Source organism: Anser cygnoides, chromosome 5, assembly GCF_040182565.1.
Source record: "Anser cygnoides isolate HZ-2024a breed goose chromosome 5, Taihu_goose_T2T_genome, whole genome shotgun sequence".
NCBI lineage: Eukaryota > Metazoa > Chordata > Aves > Anseriformes > Anatidae > Anser > Anser cygnoides.
Window position 1 is genome coordinate 62,215,663 of NC_089877.1, and position 18,776 is coordinate 62,234,438.

At 45.3% G+C, this 18,776-nt stretch overlaps 2 long non-coding RNA genes across 2 annotated transcripts in view; one reads left to right on the forward strand and one right to left on the reverse strand.

Moving 5' to 3' along the window:
- LOC136791002 (uncharacterized) overlaps positions 1 to 18,776 on the reverse strand; it is a 91,969-nt gene that overhangs the window by 27,516 nt on the left and 45,677 nt on the right. The window contains exon 2 of the long non-coding RNA XR_010832040.1: positions 10,068 to 10,311. This is a non-coding gene — a long non-coding RNA (uncharacterized lncRNA). The remainder of the gene's footprint in view (positions 1 to 10,067; positions 10,312 to 18,776) is intronic.
- Positions 14,488 to 17,536, forward strand: LOC106044062 (uncharacterized). The gene is made up of 3 exons (XR_001212102.3): positions 14,488 to 14,719; positions 15,012 to 15,163; positions 16,021 to 17,536. It is a non-coding gene; the product is annotated as an uncharacterized lncRNA (long non-coding RNA).

Consider the following 18,776-nt stretch of genomic DNA (forward strand, 5'->3'; position numbering starts at 1 on the left):
AAATGAGCAAAATTAAGATTTCAAGTTTTATATATTATATTATTAGACAACTGCTTAATACCCTTGCAGAAACCAGAAATGATGACCTCTTGCTTTGATCAACAATATCTACCAGAAAATATATATTGCCAACAGATCCTTCTGCTACACGGTGCTGCTCTCTCAGTAATGAACCTCCACCAAAGATAAATACATTTGGACGTGTATTTGATCTTGCTATATGATTTGAATGCATTTGCAATTCTGTACTTATGGTTTAAATTCACTGTAGAGAGCAACTTGCAATACTTTTAACAGGCTCTAATCTCTCTGGTTTCAGTTTGAGACCAAGAGGCATTTCATATCATCAGCAGTGGATTTATATTGTATGCTTAGAAAATAGAAATGGATTTCCAGGGGGGTTTATTTATCAATATCTAGTCTTTATAGGAAACATTAGTTTGCATAGGAAAAGGGGTTAAAAGGAGGTTTAAATTATGTCTCTAATATTTCCTGAAAACTTTGTACAAAAATATTCTATGCCACAAAAGCCCATTAAATATTCAAACTTTAATATACATTCCTCAGTAACAAATGTACAGTTAGATAACACATAAAGAATTGTGAATGACTAATTATATTTTGCATATTTACAGCAAAGACAATTAGCAAATAGCTTTTATATGCAAAATAAATGAAAAAGTAATTAAGATGCACTAACTAGAGCAGCAATATCAAGTCTGTTGTCTTGTGATTCATTCCTAACAAACATAATAATTATGCATTCATTGTCATATAATTAAAACAGCTCTGTCCTTTAGAAAACTGGTTATTTACTGTATAATAACCTGAAGAGTGGCAGAAGTTCCTCATAATGGTGAGAAGGATAATTAAATATTTCTTCCCGGTGTCTGCTCACTCAGTAGAGTTTATTATCTTAAACTTGTGGGAGAAAACATTTCCCCGGTGGTTCCAAGCCCTCTCCCAAGCTCACCTACTGACCGCTTGGGAAAGTTGTGCCTTTGCCATTCCCTTATCCCAAACCAACTGGTCCAAACCTCCACGAGTGCTGCCGAAGTGGGCACGGTATTACAACCCACCCCAGGATGAGAAAGCTCAAGGGTCCAACCTCAGGAGGATGGGGATGCTCTGGTTGGCATCTCTGGGCTGTGACCTTGGTTGAACTTCTCTGGTGTCACTGCCGGAGGTGGCCACGTGTTCCTTTTTGTGCACGTGAACATCCCCTGGCCTGATCATGCCGTGCTCTGTGCCTGGAGGCACCAGCAGACCTCCGTCCTTGCAGGACCGGGGCCGCATTCACACCCCTCAGCTCCCAGCGTTGGGGCACCCCTGCTCTCCCTGTCTCTTCCTAACTCCTTTCATTCCCCAGCTCCTATTAGATCTGAGTAAAATATAATAAATCGTCCAGCCTCAACTGGAACCGTTAATCACTACACAACACAGCAATAATATCCAGTACTGTAAGCTGTCTTTATAATACTAAAATCATCAACCACTCTTTTTTTTTTTTTTTTTGTCTGAAAATTCCTTTTTTTCCTGTAAACCTCAACTGCAGAACCCGCCGAGCTGCAGTGGAGGGAGAGCAAAGTAATTGCTTGGCTGCACGTACAGCTGGCCTGGGTCAGTAATCGGATTTCAAGGGACTTGGTAGGTAAGGAGCAGGGCAAAGGGAGCCAGTCACCAACAGGAGCTGGGACGGACGGACGTGCTGCCAGACAGACTCCATCCTCCTCTCAGAGCCCTTGATGCTGGGCTCTTGCTCTTGTCCCAGCCACTTTCCCCCATTCCTCGCAATGTTTCTCTAACAGACAGCATTTTCTCTTCTTGCTTGGGCAAATGCAGGTGTTTCTCTGGTGGAGGGGCACGGCAGGAGCAGGAGGGTCCCCACCAGCCTCCTGTGGCCCCACACAGAGGAAGCCGGGGTGGGTTTCACTGCCTGCAGTCCCCGCTCACCTCAGCCCATTGCTAGGAGTATTTGGGGAAACCTGATACTCGCCCCGAAGGGACTGAGATGCAAAATGCACAGAAAGAAAGGAAGAAAAGGACCACAGCTCCTGGACATACACTGGAGATAACACCGAGGTTTTCGCCTCTGCCAAGAGGGTGACTTTTGCACATAATTCCCAATACTCCAGCGGAAAAATGTTAAAGTCCTTACAGGCTTTGTTACTCAATCCATTTACTCAGACATCCCCACCTGCTTGTTTCCACGTCGGGAAGCAGTGGGACTTCACCTGTCTTGAATAGAGGGACCCCGCGCTGCACTCCTGCAGCACGAGGGATTTCTTTTAAGGGAATTACACATCTTTCTAAGCTCCAGTCCCAAGGAGGTCCCCGTTGCACCCTGTTTATAATTCAGCCCTTAGAACACAGAAGGGGGATGGGGCGTATTCTGTATTACTTCCTACAGAGCAAATCTTTGCTGGGCAGAGATTTCAGCACGTTTGGGCCGTGCTTACACTCCCTAAGGCTGACCTGGTGCTTAGGTGCATTCCTCAGTGGTTCTGTCTTTCTCCTTTACCCCCTTCCTGCTGATGCTGAGCACCCAAGGTTTCCTCTCCTCTTGCACAGCCAATGCCTAGCCCACTGCCTGAGTCTGAGCAAGGATGGAGGGGAAATACATGTTAGTATGGGCAACACAGTTGAGTCCCCCTCGAGATATGACCCATTTTCCCCCCTTAACCCTTGCCATAGACAGTGCTGTAAACCATCTCTACCATGTGTGGAGGAACAGGGACCATTAGCCACCCTCTAAGGAGCATTAGCCATCCTATAGGGAGCAACAGCCACCCTATAGGGAGTATTAGCCATCCTATAGGGAGCATTAGCCATCCTATAGGGAGTATTAACTATCCTACAAGGAGCGTGAGCTCCAAGAGCCTGCAAGGTGTCAGGGCAGAGCAGCTCTGTGCCCAGCTCTGTGCAGAGCTGTCAGGAAAAGAGATTTAACCTCCCTCTGTCCCTGTTTACCCAAAGTAAGAAGATTGCAAGGCTTAGCTAATGTTTGTAAGTGCCTGAGGGTTCTTATATGCTAGGCGCTATGTACATGCAAGTGTATTATAATGCATGTCATAAGTAGAATTAATAAGCCATAATGTATTAATTTATAGGTAGCACGCACTCCTGCATGATGGCCTTTCTAGCTGCTTCTTTACATCTAGCTGCTTTTGCATACAGAAAATGACTCCTGAGTTAAAATCCGGTTAAGAAAAAAGAATATAGTCCATCACTCCTGGATAGTGAGTCAGTAAATATCACTTATATAAGATGAGTCACCAGTAAGAGCTTTGATAAAAACAGGTGTTAGGGAAAGGGCAGAAAGACAGATGTGACACACGCACTCATTGCAGAAGCTGTACTTCTCTTTCTGGAAATCTGGCCTTGATTTGGGGCACTTCTATTTTCTGCATGCCCATCTGAAATTCTGGGGATCCCAGCAGCAGCTGGGCACAGAACCCGAAGGGGGGACTTTTTACCTCAAAGCTTTGATGAAGAGCAACCTGAGCCCCCAGGAAAGAGCGAGGAGGTCCTCTGCGGCCTTATGTGAAGTCAGGGCACAAGCCCAAAGCCTTTTAAGCATTCCTGACCATAGAGGCATCAATGTGTTTTAAATACCTGGAGAAGGGGAAATATGGGCAAAGCAGGCTTGTAATGCAGTAGTGGCTGCACCTGGACCCCTTAAGTGAGGGGTGGCACTGGAGGAAGCCTGTTGCAGCCTGTTACCTGCTGCAGGAAGCAGGCTGGATGCCCTAGGATTTGCCAGTGGCCCAGATTCAGGCAGGTGGTGACGTCCAAGCACGACTTCAAGTGCTGGAGGAGCCTGTGGAGAGCCTGGGGACCTCGCTGGTGCTGACAAAGACAAGTGCACGTGCTTGAAGACCTTCTCCAAGAGGAGCCAAGAGGCCAAGCCGCCAAGACATGAGTGCTCACCCTTGCACTGATGTGTTTTGCATGTGCAATTCACTCCCAAATGCAGAGCTACTGAGGCTGACCTGCTACCTCTACCCCAGCAATGAGCAAAGAGGATGCAGCAAGGCCAGCTCCAGCTTTTTCTTCGATCTCGGCTTGAAGGCAGGAAAGGGGAATGGTTTCTTTTACCTTTCCAAGGTGCCGCACCTCCAGCACCTCGCCTTCTGCTGCAGAAGCCACCCCAGCCACGTCCCCCCCAGGCATGATCTCAGCAAGGCAATGGGCCAGCAGCTGGGTTTGAACAGAGCAGCCTCGCAAGGGGGGAGGAAAAGGTGTGCTTACGTGGAAGGGAATGAATGTTCTCGGGCAGGGGTGGGAGGCAAAGGAATAAAACGCTCTCTTTCTCTCGCTCTGCGTCAAAGAAAGAGAGTAAATAAAATTCCAGCAGCTACAAGCTGGCTACATTATGCTGTCATAATCCAGAAATGAACATTGATTCTGAAGAAGTCGCTTCTTCAAACTTTAACGCAACAATTAAGTATTCCATTGTCATGGCTCAATTAAATGGTATGGCCTGAGAAAATTGGGGATTGTAAAGTGAGGATGGAATGTGCTTTGATCCTCTTTCCAGGGTTATTGTTTCATTAATAAATGAACATGTCATTTGTCTCACCAGAGGGAGCTCCTGCCCTCCAGGCTTTTTCCCTTTTTTGTTCAGGTTTTATAAAGATGAATTTCCAGTGCTCTGAAATACCATGGATTAGTAGTTAAGCCTGACAGCACTTCGGGGAGTAGTGGGCTTAAAGTGCCTCACACAGGTCTCCAAAGCACTTGTTTACTAATAGAGGAAATCAGCGACCGTCTGCAGCTGCTGATATCGCATTACCATTTGGAAAGACAGTAGCTGAGATAACAAATCACACAGTTTTAATAATTACTCCTGCATTCCAGTTTTTTGTTTCCTGCGTAACTGCAAAGGCTGGATTTCTTCCAAATAAACAGATAAAAACAGTATGGAACTTTTATCTTTTAATGATAATGACAACACATCATGTTTCACTAAAAGTTTCCTGCTGAATTTTTTTCTGATTTCTAGAGTTTCAATAAAATGTAATTATACTTTATAATTCCACTCTTTTAATCTTCACTTCAAAAACTATTCACGGTTAGCAAGTTTGCTAGGCATGGAGAGTGGGTGAGAAGCGGGAGTGGACGTCCCCCACATCGGGCTGCTCAGAAATTCTGTCTTGGGGTAAACCTGTCAGGAAACAGCGCAAACCAAGCTGCTTTGCATTCAGATTAATACCTAGTTTAATTTGAATAGAAAATAGCTCCATTTATGTGGTTATTAAGGAAAAGTAGCAAAACCATTTGGCAGTGAATGGATGTTTAAGCTAGGGTACACTTGCAACCTATGCCTTTATAATTCTTGTTTCTTTTTTCTTCTTCTTTTTTAATCCTGAAGGGGATATACTTTGGTATCAGGATGCTTTCCTATCAAGGCATTAAAACAAAGCAATACCTATAAAATCCAACTGGTTAATATGTAGGGAGTCAGAAAGTTCCCATTACCCCAACACCAAATTAGATTTCAGGGGTTTTGTTCAAGTAAATCTTCACATCTTGTCCTTTGCTCTGTTCAGAGAAATGCCAGCAATTTCATTAAGAACTTCTGCTGCTAAATGATTTCATGGAGTTGTTTAGGAGGGCAGAGAAGAGGAGGAGGAGAGGAATGCCACAATTATACCTTCCTCTTCCAGCTCAGAAGGGCCAGACTTAAAGGTAAGGTAAACTTTTCTCACAGCTTTTAGTTTGCTTACCATCAGCCCATGTTCCACTGGGTGATTAAAGAAAGCTTTTTTAAAGCATTACTTCAGAATGATCTTAATTGGTGCAAGGTTGAGCCCTTTCTAGGAGGGGAGGGAAAAGGTTGAATAGCCTTTTCAAGTCACATGAAAGTTTCTAGGATGAATGTACGATAATTAGATTAATAAGTAGCTTAATTTATCACAGCTAAGGATTTCAACAGCCACACATTAGAGCAAGAAAAAAAAGATTAGTGTGGTTCCAGTTTGTAAAAAATTGTACTGAAACTTGATTAACCTTAAATACAAAGTGCCTTTCTTTTTGTGTGTAAATTCAGTAGTTAAGGGGGGGAAAAAACACTAAAATAATCAGAAAAGTCTTGTTCCATTCCTTTGTGTTTGCTGGCTAATGAGAGATATCGGGGCTGTACAAAACAACTTTTCCCTGCGAGGTTATGCTTCCCAGAATGTGGATTTACATGAAATCTGCAATCCCTGTGCCCGTTGTGGACCCTGAGGATCTGCGAGAGGTGTGAGACAGTACATACAGGGGTGGAAAATACCTCTAGCATCAGCCTTTTTAATTTTAAAATAAAAGGAAATGAAGCAGCAAGAAAACAGGTGAAATAGATATTCTGTCCGAATGCGAAGTTATATTCACCTTGGTGCTGGCAATGAAAAGGCAACGGCACGGAGCTATGGAAAACAACTGTAGCCAAAGCTAAGGCTGAGTACGCAATTACCAACGCCAATTAGCCGTGCAGGATTCACCCACGCCTCCGAAAGAAGGCATTGCTTGGGTCATGCTCGCTGTTACCAGCCCAAAACCACACGTGGCAGAGGCAGGAGCGAGTCCACCCTGCTCTCCCTGCCACCGCCGCTGCTCCCGATGGGGCCATCTCCTGACGGGCAGCGAGCCCCGCTGCGCTTTTCGCCGTCCCCATCCGCGCCGAGGTCGCTTTTGGCGCTGTCGTTATTTAGCAGAGCTCACGTCAGGTTGCATTAACCCACCCCCCCGGCGGACAAAACTTCCCCCTTGTTTTTTTGGGAAGGCACCGGCAGCGCAGCCAGCAGCACCCGCCGACGGGCCTGGAGGTCAGGGTATGGCTCCTGTCACCGCTCACAGCCGTCGTCACTTGGAGGAGGCCCTGATGCAAGCCCAGCGGTAGCGAGCTGCCTTGCCTCTGTGCTCGTGACTCCCCGCGCTGAATCCCTCTTTGAAACAGGATGATAAGGGGAAGGTTTGTTCCTCCTCTAGGAAACCGCGAATGAAACGACTCGGAGCCTAAAAAAAATAATAAGGCTGTAATGAAACGAGAAAGGAGGACGGCTTCTTTTAATTTTATCTCGCACTTAAGAGATGCCTGTGAGTGCTAATGAAAGGGAGGGAGCGGCGAGTGTAATTACAGCCCAGATAGCGCGTATTGCACGCGCTGTAATGTCTGAAAGGTTAGCTCCAGCAAAGAGAGATCATCCAAATCAAAGTGGCTGAGGGCACTCGTGCATCAGCCTGTTTGATAAGATTGATAACTGCAACCAGTAGCTTAGGAGAATCGATTTCCACCGCCGGAGATCTCCCCGGATGCTCTCATGCTTTCTTCTGTTTATATGAAAGTGAAGCTTTAAAGATGCTTTATCATCTAATGGCAAATATGACACAGAGTTACAAACAGCATCTTTTTTTTTAATCTCAGAATGGAAAATTTAATCGGGGCAGTGATTTGCTTTAATTATGTATATTGAACAAATCTGAAGAGATGAGAAGAAACTTCTTTTGCAGCCCACTGAATCCAAGTGCTTGCCTGTAATCTAAAATGGATATCTAATTATTGTTTAACATTATTTATTTAGGAGGAGTTACGACCTCTAATTTGCCTTTAAATGATTAATTTAGTGTTTAAATAAAGCTCCTTTTATTTAATAGTGTTTTCTTTAACCAATCTTCACTAATGTCAATAAATTCTTTGTTTAACCTTCTTAAAGGAAACATTTTCTCAGCTCTGAGACAATTACGAATTGCCAAAACCCATATAGAAGAAAGAGCTAAGTAATTATCTAACACTACTGCGGTGTGCTTAAGAAGAGAATATTCCACACCAGCAACATAAAGCAGGAGAGGGGAAACAAGCTCGTCTGAGCACCGAGCTCCCCACCCATGGGAGCAGAGCACCCTGCTGCTCCCTCACCGTGCAGGACCATGGTGGCGAGCTCAGACAAAGGGCAAGGGACAATCGGTCACTGCCCCGAAGCTCGGCTCCATTGCTCTCAATACAATGTGTCTGCGGAGCTGGGAAGATCACAGGTAGTGCAAATGAAGGAAAGTGGGTGTCCAGGAGGCCAGGCAGTGGCAGGAGGCAAGGAATGGGGGAGAGGAAGGAGACACAGGGCTTCTAGCAGGAGCCAGACGAAACAAAAAAGCCAAGAGTGGGAGAAAGTGGTGAGAAGCCACAAGGAGCAAGGTTACAGAGGGTGCAGAGATTGGAATAAAAGACTAAAATCCAGGGTGTGTGAGAGGTTCATGGGACCGCAAAAGCATTGAGGTTGTTAGAGGCATCCAGGAGCAGCCTTTCCCACCTCCTGCTCGGGTAGGGAGGCTACAGCAGGCTGCCCAGGACTGCCTCCAGTCTGGTTTTGAAGATCTCCACGGATGGAAACTCCACAACCTCTCTGGGCAGCACGATCCAGTGGTCAACCACCCACACGGCAAATAACTGTTTTCTTACTGATTTTTCTGTGCTCGTGGATGGGATAAGTTCCCAGTCTTTGACTTGTTAGATTACTGACCCAAAAGCTCACCGTGGGACCAAGGAATGTCCCCTGCAAGTGAATGCATGGCAGGCTCACTGTTATAGTGGGAGCACTGCCTGAAGCTGCTCAGGAGCTGTGGGCAGCACTGGGGTGGAAAGCCCTGTCTCTTCCAGGTGTGCTCTGGAGAAATGCCCTGTGTGGGAAAAGAAAGGATGGACAGATGGGCCACAAACTGGGAAGAGGAAAAAAATGTAGAAAACTCTCAAAAGAGAGCAATAAATACTAGGAGAAGCCGTGAGTCCTAGCCAAGCATCAGGAGCATAGCTACAGGAGGGACTGGAAGAAATGTAGGGCCTTTCCTTAACCACACTGATAATCACCTGGAGCTCAAATGAAGGAGGTCTGAACAAGAGCTATGATAATTTCTAACTTGGGAAACATTCTGCCTAGATTAAAAGGGTCTTCCCATTCAAAGCTGTACTCTTCCTACAGCAAAAGCAGCAGCAAAGCACGGATTTTTCTGTGCAATTACTCCTTCCAGGTCCTGTGAAGATCCCAGGTAGAAGAAGCGGAAGAAGTGCCCAGGTCTGAATGGTGAGGGCTGAGCAACAGAGCTGAGGGCAGCATGAAAGCCCCAGCATTGCAGATGTACGTGGAAGAAGGAAAGGAAAATGGCTGTGTAATAAGCATCAGTAGGAGCTCCTGGGATAGAGAAAGGAGAAAGAAAGATTGGGAGGGGAGTCTGGTGATCAAAAGACTGTATCTAAATGGTCCAAGAAGGGAGTTGAGAACAAGATTATCTGTACAATTCTTACTTCAGGGCTCCTGCAAGGTGTACTGGGGCAGGCTGGGGCAGGCTGGGGCAGGCCCCAGGTCAGGCAGGCCCCAGGCCCCAGGGGTGAGCTCATGGCTCCATACTGGTGGTAATGTGCCCACCAGTATGTGGTGGCAGCACATATACATGTATATGTGCTGACACTACTCTGGAGTCCAGGAGGAGCAAAGCTACCTTGGTGGGGCTTGAAGCTCAGCAAGCATTAGGTGTCCATGGCTTCTTGTCCTTTTTCTGCTTTGGGAGAGGGTGGGAGCCTGGGAGCAGTATGATGGCACTGGCTCTCTGCCTGCCAGAGACAAAGGAGTCCCCCAGGGGTGTCAGCACTGCTGCTCCCAGCACCTGAACACACCCTGCAGGTCCCTTCTCTTGCTCAGTTTCTCCCTTATCTGCTGTAAAATATTCCCCTTTGGTTTCTTCTATTCTTAACACTGGCAGAAATCTTCTGATTATTTTCTGAAGTTTTAAAGTAAGAGTTTCAAATTGTTTCCCAACAGTATAACCAAGACCTGATCCAAGTTGTAGATGGCTAAAACACATGAAATCTCTACCCCCTGATCCTTAGCTCGTTACAGTACAAACCTAGGTTGACTCACTGGGATTGCCAATTTGCCAGGGATTAGGTAAGAGGAATATCCGTGCTCAGCTTCTTCCTTCTCTTGTCCTGACACTTGTTGTACCCCACCCCTGGAAACTCAGAGCATCTGAGGCCACACAGCAACAGAGTCCAGCCGAAGCCATCAACACAACCAGGAATCTCTTTCAACACTCACCCGCACGCTGACCTCCATGTAAGTGATGAGACTGGGGACCCCCGAGCTCCCTCCCAAAGCCAGCAGAGTTGGGTGAGCTGCTGCCTTAGCATCCCCTCAACATTGGGCCAGCACATCTGGGACAAAGAAGAGTTGACTCTTGCCTTCAGCTTCGCGCCTGGTTCTCCATGTGGTCTTCTTTTCCCAGTGAATGCTGCTGCACACCAGTCCCGATGTTCAAAGAGGGACAAGGCTCCCACAGCCCCTGTGTGAAAGATGAATGAAAGGACAGTGAGAAACTATGACTCTTAAAATCTCCAGACTATGACCCACCATGAAATGTTGGCCCTGCCACACAACAGGAAAGAAAGCATAATCTCAGCTGGATTAGAGGTAAATGAGCAGATGTGGTTGCCCTCAGGCAGCTTGAGGACACACCATCTCCTTCTGGACATGGTGTGTTAAAGACAGACCTTCTTTAAAATAACTATTTACCTTCAGGCTGCTAACTCCGTGAACAGCCAGCTGCTCAAGAAATGGCTGGTTAAATGGAGGTCAAGAAGTGCCTGGTTAAAAGGTCCTGCCCCAACTTCCATGCAGCACGGCCAAGTCCCTTGGGACTTCCTTGGTAGCACGACATACAGAGCTGACCTGCAGTACTCATTCCTCCACTCGAGTCCTCCTGGTTTTAGAGACAACATGGCTTGCCCCAGTGGACATGGGAGGAATTTTCCCAAGAAACACCCAAAAATGTCTGCTGTGATGTAAAGAAAGCAAGTCATCTCTGCCAGCCTATGTACAGTCATCAAATAGAGATGGGATGCATCCAACCTTTTATTATTATTATTTAAAAACCAAGGCATTGTGCCTTCTTTTTTAATTTCAAAGAGTTTAGAATAAAGCAAAAGATTCCCTGCACCAACCACCTCTTTGCACAGCACTTTCAGCTGCTGGAGAGCCTCACTAACCTGAACTAAGTGAAAACTTACAAATGAAAATAAATTATAAACTGCCGGTTAGCAAAGAACTTACTTTGCTTTTTCCCTGCTGCTTGCTTTTCATCAGTCCTGCAGAATTCCCCCAGCTTGCAGCGCAGGCCAGTATTACCCCCCTACAGGAATGGGTGATATTGTTTGGTGAATGAATAAAATATCAGGTCAAAAGTGTCTTGTTTTTCTGTATCTTCATTATCTCCTACATCCTCCTGAACTAGTGTGTAGCTTGTGTCTGGGATGGTGTTTTTCCTTACTGGTTATTCACTGTTTGGCTTGTACGAGCAGCTACTACCTGGGAACCCTGGCCATAGGTTAAGGTTGAAGTTGTTTGACCTTGTGCAAACATCAAATAGAAAAAAATACTCCAGAATGAGTTCAGAGTTTTGCCAGATTTTGTTTTTCCCTGAGCATCTTTCCTTGCTAGACCTTTCATACAAATGTTAAATCTGAAGCAGGGAATGGTTCAGTTGAGAAAACATATTTTTTCCCTTTTTTCCTTTCATCTTACATCATTATTTAAAGTAACAACATTATGATTTTTGCTGTGGGGCTGCAAATTGATGTAGATTATGGTAGTCAACTTCTACAGTAAAATGCAGAACCTGTAGCTTTTTTTTGGGGGGGGAGCCAATTCTGGCAATGGGAGAGGAAGATATGGTAGAATATTTTTTAATAGATGGCCTTTCTAAAGATGAGCAAGATGCCTTAAGAATTGTAACCACTCTCACTAGAAGAGGTGTACAAGCATCCTTTGTTTCAAACCCCGATTTATTCTCTCCTTTTCCTGTGAAGGCAGGTAATCTCAGATTATTTACCAGCGTCTCATTTCCACCTCACAAAAACAACCCTCAGAGACAGAAAAAAATACTCTCCGTGATGCTGTTTTTGTTTTGCATGTGTTTATTTTCATCTTAACATTAATTGCCCCATAACGTCTGCTTGGTTTTATCAATTAGCTTTTGCAGTGGGAAAATATTTTAGCGCCTAATACATCGTAATGATTTTTTTCCCTATTTGCCGAGGGGGTTATTAATAAATGTCCCCACTGGGGTTAGAACTCTGGTGCTCTGGTGTTTGCTTTAGGGGAAATGAGGGATTGGAGGAAAATCCTAACCAAACGGAGCTGTAATTAGAGGGAAAGCAGCTGCAATTAGAACTATATGTTAGACTACACCCACTGCACGTGGGGACAAACCTCCCCTTGACTCGGGCAGGGGTGGCAGCAGAACCTCTGCCATGGCAGAAAGGGGAAGGCTGTGGGTTTTCCTTCACTCCCAGCTGTTTCACCGAAGACTCAAACCGTGCACTCAGCATATTCTCTCCAAGGAAGGCTTTTTCAGTGGAGGAAATCTGGCCTGGCAAAAACCAACGGCAGACTCCTCCAGGCTGGGATTTCACCCTGATCCCTCGCTCCTCGCTATTTATTTAGCCTGAACCGCTGCCACCAGCGCTGCTGGACTCTCTGGTGAGCTGCCAGCGGAGCAGGTCCTTCAAACGCCGCAGCTCGGTGCCCATCAGACACTCGCGTGATTCCCTGCCGAGCCCTCTCCTGCGGCTGCAGATACTCCGGGGCTGGATGGGGAAGCCTGGAAGACCTCATTCTCCTCCCTGCTGCCTCAACGGGCTTTGTTCACCGAAACGAGGACCAGACGCCGCCGTCCCTTTGGCTTTTCTGGCTGTTACGAATCTACATTCATCATCGCCGGGAAATGAAGCAGCTAACAGGCTGTCCTAGCAAAATCCAATCTTGTCATAAGATACGGGTTTCTGGAAAGCCAAACTGGAAGAAGTTGTGCAGCCTGAGGGGAATTCAGGCTGAGCTAAAATATCCGCGCTTGATTTTATCAATTAGCCAAACAACACTTTTAACATTAACCACTTTCATATACCAAGGACACATACGGAATAAAAAAATGCAACAGATGTGCAATGTTGCTTAATATGGCTTGTAGCCTAATTCATCTCATTGCAGAAATCTGTAATTCTCATGGTTTCGTTTCTGAACACCAGCTACTGTTGTAACCTGTTGTCCTTCCCTGATTTTTTTTTTTTGGTAAAAAAAAAAAAACACACCAAAACAATTACTATTATAGCACTATTAGCTTTAAGGATTTACAGCTTTACTTCTTTCACAGCAGAGCTCAGAAATAATATAATTTGCTCTGGGAAAACCTGGCCACGTCCTTACAAACCTCTATAGGGCACCTTGTTTTGGGGCTCTCTATAGGTGCTCCAGATAGCTATTTGTAGGAAAAGGGTTGCTGCCAGCATCAGCTGGCTGGCTACGGAGAACCATGTTTGAGTGAAGCCTCCAACCCATCACACCCTCAGAAATTAGCAGTGAGGTGCAAGGACTTGCCACACTCCCTTCTTCCACCACCTACATGGGATAGAGGAGGATTTTAGTCCATCAGCAAGCTGCATCTACAAGAAAGAAGATCTTGCCAAGCCCCCAAAAGATGCAAGCTCATCCCTGCAGCTGTTTGAGCACCCGAAAAGTCACCTAGGAGAGGATGGGGCAGGTTGTTCCCTCTGAACAGGGACAGCAGCTCCTCCAGACCCTGAATCTCTGTGTTTTGACCAGAAGGAGAGCTCTGGTGGACCTTGGGACTACCAGTTTTCCAGCGTGGTAGAACAGAATGAGTAATCTAGAGATTCTTTGTGTTGCAAAACTCTCTGAGAACCTAGCAAAGCAAAGCAAAGACGATGTTTCTACCGACTTCACAAGGGCTCGGGCTCTGCTTGTATCTACTCTGATCCTTGGCCAGGCATTCACCACAACTAAGTATTTATTCAAAAGCAGAACCTTTCTGAATTACTGTGAAACTTCTCATTCTTAAGACGTCTGACCATTTGGTTTCTTTTATTCCTTCCTTAACCTTTATGTGCATATGCAATCACATCTCCCCACGTATACCTCTAATCACACACACATTATGTGCACCCTCTGTACGAGTATTACAGATCTTTAACACTCAGAAAAAAGCTTATTATTTATTTGAAATGTTGTTTTAAAGGAATATGCATTATACTAGGGAAGTAATGGCATATGTCTATGCATACACACCAACAGAAACACGTGTATTAGCAGATCTATCTATAGCATATATACACACACACAAGACAAACTTGAGATGCTCGTTAGCTAAACACAGAGGTCAGTGCTGCACCCTTTCCTCCCTGTGCTTAGGGGTGTAAAATACAGCCCTGGCTTTTAGAGCCACTTGTATTATCCCAACAGCACCCGAAACAGCACTACCTTGTGTGCCTCTGCTTTGACACAGACGTTAATTTTCACTTGCAGCTGTGGCAATTAGAAAGTGTACTTAATAGAGTGTCATGTTAATTGTTGCAGAGTTAACCAATTTCTCCATTTAATTGTCAATTGATTAACCTATTGAAATGGTAAGTGACTCAGTTTCCTTCCAGAACAAACAGCAGCCACATATTGTAGCTTCATCCAGCTGGAGGGGGTACTCTGTGATTTGCTCAGACTCAATGTGCTGGTATTTTTCTACACCTCCCTGAGCTTTTAATTAGATGAACCAATTTTACATGTATTTGTCTGCTGGAAAGGTTATCTGTGCTGGAGCTGACCTGCAGAGACAAGGTTGAGCCTAGCGGTCTTAATAGAAAAGGTTTTCAGCTATGACTGCTGTACTTGATTGCATTGTAATGGTAATTAACTTGAGACTTTGCCTCCCTCAATGTTTTTTTGTAGCTTTAACTATGCAATGAGATGTTTCCTCTGTCATATATATGCACTTATTAAGCTCTCATTGGATTCTAATATGCATGCAAATAGTCAAGAGTTTCTTAAGGCTAACACTACGCTATGTAGATTGTAGTGCCATTAAGTCACTACAAAGATGTAGCCTGCAGCAAACTTATAAGGCTTTTTTTTTTTTTTTCCTGTGAGTATATGCGAGGGCTTGATTTTTCATTTTTTTTGCTTTCCTTAAACCTAAAGGAGGAAGAATTCCCTCTACGTACTTCTGTTCCTTTTTATCTGGAGGATACTCCATGCAAGAGCACATTTTAATGCTGTTTCCTTCCAGAACGAGCCTAAAACTGTGCTCTAAAAGGAAGATTGCGACATTCTTAATTCAGTTTTTCAAGTCGGTTTGTAATCCATCCCCACCCCTACTCCTTTTTCTGCGCGGCTCGTTTGAAAGCCCTCGGTATCTCCTGTGTTTCTGCATGTTCTTTTACAGTACGGCACTGTCATTTAATTACGAGACAATCCACCACAACTGAGCAAGCATTTTCATCATTGATAATGTTGGTAGCAGGCAACTGAGACAAAATGATTACAAACCTATGTTGCGCTCAATAGTCCTTTAGAGGATTTCTCTCTTAATAGCGCTGGCTCATTCATGTTTGGTTCAGTACATTTGTTCTTTAAAAAAGGCATAGATTAGAAGAGTTTCAGGGTAGGTTAATAACTCAACTGAAAATGGCTGCTTGCATTGTCAAAGTCTGTTCCTGCAGTTGCCTGGTGCTTTCTTCAGTTCTTCCACACTGCAGCTTTGGCCCAGTTGGTAAACAGCTTAAGTCCAGACATCTTTTCATTCTCTGCGCAGAGGATTGAAATAAAAATGCATATAAGTGGCGACTGACTGGCGCTGGCCTGACAATAGCCTGTAACATTATGCAAGGGTATTTACATAGGAATAAGGCCTTGGTAAAGAAGACAGGGGCAATTAATGACTAGGGCCACACATATAAGGAAAGTTTGTCCAATCCTTTCTTCAATAAAGATCTTTTGTAAAGTGCTATGGAAACTCATGGAGGCCCCCAAACAGATTAGGAGAGGGACTTTTGTGGTGTGGGTGTTTTTCCTTTTTTTTTTTTTTTTTTAAACCTGAAGTTAAAAGGGCCAAATTTTGTAAAGGTAAAATGTAATTCTTCTGCAGTTTAGAATTTTTTCCATTGTAATCCCCTCACACTTCCCCCCCCCCCTTTTTTTTTTTCCACAGGAATTGGTTTCGTGTGGTTACATTCATAGGAAAAAGCGTGGAAAAAAAAAAGAAAGAAAGGGAACGGTGTGCCTCAGCTGGGGAGCGTGGTGGAGGCAGACAGCTCGGAAGAGACCTGTCGCAACGCTTGACTCCTTCTGCTCGTGCAGGTTTGGCACTTAAGCTAATTTGTAAGCATTTAGGGCCGGACTCTGATCTCCCTCCTGCCACAGCCGCTCCACAGAGGCTGGCGAGCGCTTCCCGGCAGACGTGAGGTGGGGAACCCTGCCGGCTGGATTTGGCCCCGTCTCCGCTGTTTTGTGCTGCTGGGTGTGGGTGTAATTCTGACAAAGCGAGGTGCCGAAGGTGGAGCATCTTCAGCAGTGGCACTGCACAGCCACAGGGATTAACCCCAAGGCCTCATCCTGCCAGACGGGATGCTCTCCCCGAGGCTGGCAGGCAGGGGAGGGCTTTCAGTACTTTCCTGTGCCTCCTGCAGGGCTCAGCTTGAGGCTTGCAGACACCAACAATGAGCCCATTTCCCTGGAGACACCAGCCCATGTCCCTCCAGGGCAAAGCTGGCACAAAAGCCGCAGCTGATGGTGCCTCGCCAGGGACATGAGTGGCTGTGTTGGCACATTGTGGAGCATTGTGGACACCCATTGTTGGGTCTGAAGCCGTCGTGGCAGGCCAGCTGATGGGGCAGAGCTCCTGGGAACCTCTTCATCGATGCTGTGCCATCCTTTGGGGTCTCCTTTCCTTCTCAAGAACTCCAAGCTGCTGCCCTCTACATCTCACCTGCCCCCCTGTAGACCTTCTTTTCCTTGGTGGTCATGGCACATCTGTTGATGGCAGTTTGAGTACGCCCACACCGGTTGAGCAGTTTCACTTCCAGGATCACACATTGGTGTTCAAAGACTTTACCCTTATTGTGATGACTGATGGAGGACCCCCTGGTTGGGCTGATGCTGAAACATTTTAAACGTGTTCTCCAGAAAGCTGTAGGTTTCCATCATGAAAGTAGAGCAGGGATCCTGCTCTTAAACCCATCGCATATGTTCAAGAAATCAAACATTTGGTGGACATCAATGAGGAAAGCCCCAGTGATGACTCTGCCAAGTTTTAAGCTGTCTATTGATCTACTCACTGAATGCTTTTCCTCTTAGAGATTTTTTATAGCAGAATATAACTCAAAGAAGAGAAAAGTGCACTTCCTGGGAGCCCGTCATGTCGCTTTCTTAAATCAAAATGATTTATAAGATCAACTCTTCCATGGGAATTAATTCCTATAACACTTGCTGGACATTGAAGGGGGGGAACAAATGTTAATAACACAAGTGTGTGGTTCCTATGAGAGAAGTGTGCATGAAACAGAGGATGTGAATCTGCTTCAGCCCCAGAAAGCTACAGAAATCAATGCTTCATTCAAGGCTATTGATCAGTACTAAATTAATTAGACTTCAAGGCTTATGGCAGTTGATAAGACAACTTGTTAATTTAGTCAATGATAGTGTTTTCCCTAAAGCAGCAAATACCCTCTTTCTCAGAAAAGACATTTCTAGCACTTGCTACCCGACTTTCCCCCCTCCCCCTTTTATTAAAAAAAAAAAATCACTTTACATTTAAATTAAGATAAGAATTGGACGGGGGAGATACTTCCATTTACCCCTATTTGCCTTCTTTTGCTCTAACGTCGGAGCAGGGTGTTGATAACATCTGATGTAATTTAATAGGACGGCAGCATAACATTTAGCTTCTTCGACCCCGGCCCATTGACAGCGATGTTCATTTGGGAAAGCTGCTGGGGGGAGGAGGAGGAGGAGGGAGCAGACCCACTTTTTTCTAACCGCGTTTTTAAAATGGCAAGCCCAGGGCTTCTGCTTCCCAGGCAAGAAGGATGCTTGTTGCTGCTGACAAAGGCACGGGCGCTGCCGGTGCTGCAAGCCGTGAATGCGACGAAGGTATCCCAGAATACCCCGGACACCGGGCCGTACTTCCTGCTGGCTGGGAAGGACAAAAGGACAAAGCCGAAGGAGTGCCGGGGTCCCACCACCAGCTCTTGGAGGCACCAGTCTGCCACCAGCAGCACTCCAACCCTCGGAGAATGCTAATAAGCCACTGAAGAGCTCGGCTTTCCTGCCATAATTCTATAGCGCCGTCGAGGACCCCATAGTGTTCACTAAATAAAGACAACTAATTGAGAATTTTTTGCACATTTTGCTCAGTGGACTTGTTGTTCAGGCAGTTTGTTGGGGAGAATGTCCCCCTACTGACAACAGGGGCCGATTGTTTTGGCAGCCGCCGGGTTAGCGCGAGTTCCTGGCTCTGAGGCTGACTTTCCAAGTATGACAAAAATGTTTAATTTTGCATTTTTTTTTTTTTTAATTATGTGGCTGGGAATTATTTTGGCTTCATGGAGAATAGGCTGTCCGGTGTTCATGTTTATAAAAAAAAAATGCTGGCAGAATTTCTCAGAATGAAACCTTTGGTCTTTCTTTCTCTTTTCCCCCCTCACTCTCTCTTTTTTCCCCCCTCTCTCTCTCCTTTTTTTTTTTTTTGAACTGTATTTTCTGTGGTGAGGCCTACATTTTTGTGTCTGCAGGTGACACTTTGATTGAAACTAAAATTAATAAATCAGCTGAAAAGCTCACACCTACAGCTCACAGCAGGGCCTTGAAAACACGGTTATAAAGGGAGCTTTATGCCCTTGTGTAAAGAAGGAATAAATTACAGAAGCACTTGTTGCCCTTGGACTCAATTTTGCTTTGCAGCCTGGT